The 2,778-nt window shown below is 43.4% G+C and overlaps 1 long non-coding RNA gene across 1 annotated transcript; it reads right to left on the bottom strand.

Moving 5' to 3' along the window:
* Nucleotides 1-500: 500 nt before the first annotated feature.
* On the bottom strand, nt 501-2,516 carry LOC125524650. The gene is made up of 4 exons (XR_007290911.1): nt 2,346-2,516; nt 1,004-2,069; nt 865-920; nt 501-775 (listed from the first exon to the last, which is right to left on the bottom strand). It is a non-coding gene; the product is annotated as an uncharacterized LOC125524650 (long non-coding RNA).
* Between the last annotated feature and the right edge of the window lie 262 nt (nt 2,517-2,778).

The following is a 2,778-nucleotide window of genomic DNA, read 5'->3' as shown; positions in this document are numbered from 1 at the left end:
CATAGTATGAGTAACTAGCTATGTTACTCAATTAGTATCTCTCCTTATTAATTAGCTATCACATCATGTTTTTTGCTTAAGTGTCATCTATGTTACTCTCACTATGGATAGTCTCAGTGCCAGCTCACCCTGGCAATGGGGAATACCCAGCCGGGTATTGCTCTCCCATCCCCGTGCCCGTGAGACAATCTCAGCCCCATCCCCATCCCCATTCCCGCCCACGGGGAAAGAAATTTTCCCATCCCCGTCCCCATGGGCATATCATCCCCATCCCCATGCCCACTCACACCCACAATTTGAACATAAAGACAGGAGTATTTCAACATAAAAATAACAAGATTTCATCCCAAAAAACAACAACATTTCAACAAAAAACGACAACATTTCATTGCAATAAACAGCAGCATTTCAGCTCAATAAACAATAGCATTTCAGCTCAATAAACAGCAGCATTTCAACATAAAAACAATATTATTTCAGCTCAATAATCAGTAGTGCTTTAGCATAATAAATATCCAGGTTTCATAGTAAACAACAGCAATTCAGCACATAATCAGCATCCAAATCTCAGTTTTCACACACCAACACATAGTAGTTCACAATCTTACGATGAGGGAATTACAACTAATAGGTTCACACACATAAATTTAAGCAAATAAGTCTTTGGGACCAAAAGAACAGTAGAAAGTCATCAATGGTTCAACATGGCAGCCTCCAAATCTCCATTCTTCATGAAGCATCAAGCGCAACTTTCCAGATCAGGTGAGGGTAGAACCTACATGAGAACATACAATGAGATCACACACATAATTTAAAACTTGGAAATCATGAATATTAGTTAGTAGCATTGAGGAAGTGCTTCACCTCTTGATTGTCTTGGAGTCAAGTCCAGAAACTTGGTGAGTTTGCATTGTTGCCATCTACGAGAAAACAAGTTAGTACATATGAACATGTAAACAAACATGGCAGCAAGAAACATGAATATAAACAGCAGCACACACACCTTTATATTTGTTCCGTATCCAATCTTGTGAGCACATTAGAGTCTCTAACATTTCTGGAGTAAGACTACAACGATGGTCACATAGAACTCTACCGCTTGTACTGAATGCAGATTCTGAAGCAACGGTGCTGACTGGAATAGCAAAGATGTCACGGGCTAGCATCCGCAAAGTATGATAGCGTGTTCCAGCCACTTTCCACCAATCTAGCACATTAAATTTATCTTGTAAACTGGAACTAGCTCATCTTCTAAGTAGCGGTCTAACTTAGATTTCATCCTAGAAGCTGTTGGCCTTTTCTGAGCAACACGCTCATTGAAGAGTGACATAAGAGCTGGGGCTTGCATAGAAGAAAAAGAGGAAGAAGGGGCTGATTCATCATCATCCTTCTCAAGACTGTATTCCTCTAACAATTTGCATAACTTGGCAACTAATTCTGCCACATACCCCTCACATTCTGCAGATGAAACGTTGACACCATGTAACATTGCAAAGCAAACAAGCAACATCTCATTTTTGTACCGAGGATCAAGAATTGTAGCCATGCCCATTAGATCTTGATCAAATGTGTAATTCTCCACATTTACTTTTCCTTGGCTTGCAGAACCAAACCTCAAAGAAGATTGACTAAGGGTTTTACCCTTGGTCTTGATCTTTTTCAGAACACAAATACCTAAGTGGTAGTGAAGATGTTTGGTCCCATTCTTTGGTTCTCCTCCAAGCTCCTTATTGCAATAAACACACTTTGCCTTCCATTTTCCAGCAACCTTCACTCTCTTGAACTCAGCCCACACAGTTGAGGTAAGTTTTCTTTTGGAAGCAACTTCTACATTCTCCTCCTCCTCTTCAGCCTCATCTTCTCCAGTCTCATCCCCTCCAGCCCCATCTTCCTCTTCATCAGAAACAAAAATAGGATCTGCAAACTCATGATAATGAATGGACTCATCGAAGTCATCCTCTTCCTCTTCCATGTGCTCAATTTGAGGTACACTTCCTGTCCCAAAATATGCAACTACAGCTTGGTCACCACTTTCTGTTGGTGGTGTCGACATGCTGCCACTGGACATGCTGCAATTGCCATGATCATGCATTAGGAAACAAACAAGTGATGAACTAACAACAATATATACTAGACAAAAATATATACTAACAAAAAATTGATGAACTAACAACAATATATAGTAGACATCAATATATACTAAGAAAAAAGTGATGAAGTATATACTAACAAAATAGTGATGAACTATATACTAACAGCAAGTATACTAGACAACAATAGACACTACATCTGCATATATTCCTAGACAAAACCCTAGGTGATGAACTAGTGCAAGTGATTCTCACCCAATCTTCGTGCTCCTGTCGGTGATGGACGAGATTGGACTCGGTGGAGACTTGCCGGTGATGAATGAGGATGGACTTGGTGGAGTCTTGCCGCTGCTGGTGACAGACGGGAATGGGATAGTGCTTGACGGAGGCTTCGGTTTGGGGGGGGGGCGTCCTCCTCCTCTCACACTCCCACGACCAGCTCGTCTGCCCCCCGCACTGCTCCAGCCATGGGAGGAGACGGACGGACAGGAGCTCGTGTGGGCGCCGTTTTGCACCACTGGGGGTGGAACAGGGAGAAGATGGAGGGGCCGCCGGTCGCAGCAGCGATGCAGGTCACTGGATGGAGGCTAAGGTAGTGCAGGGCGGCGAGCCGGCGGCGGAGCTTGCAGCAAGCAGGGCGGCGTCGGGCTGGATCTGGATCGGGAGTTCTGGGCATGGCTGCGTGGGT

This window comes from Triticum urartu, chromosome 7, assembly GCF_003073215.2.
Source record: "Triticum urartu cultivar G1812 chromosome 7, Tu2.1, whole genome shotgun sequence".
NCBI lineage: Eukaryota > Viridiplantae > Streptophyta > Magnoliopsida > Poales > Poaceae > Triticum > Triticum urartu.
The sequence above is the reverse complement of the archived record's forward strand: the minus strand, read 5'-3'. Positions and strand labels throughout refer to the sequence as shown.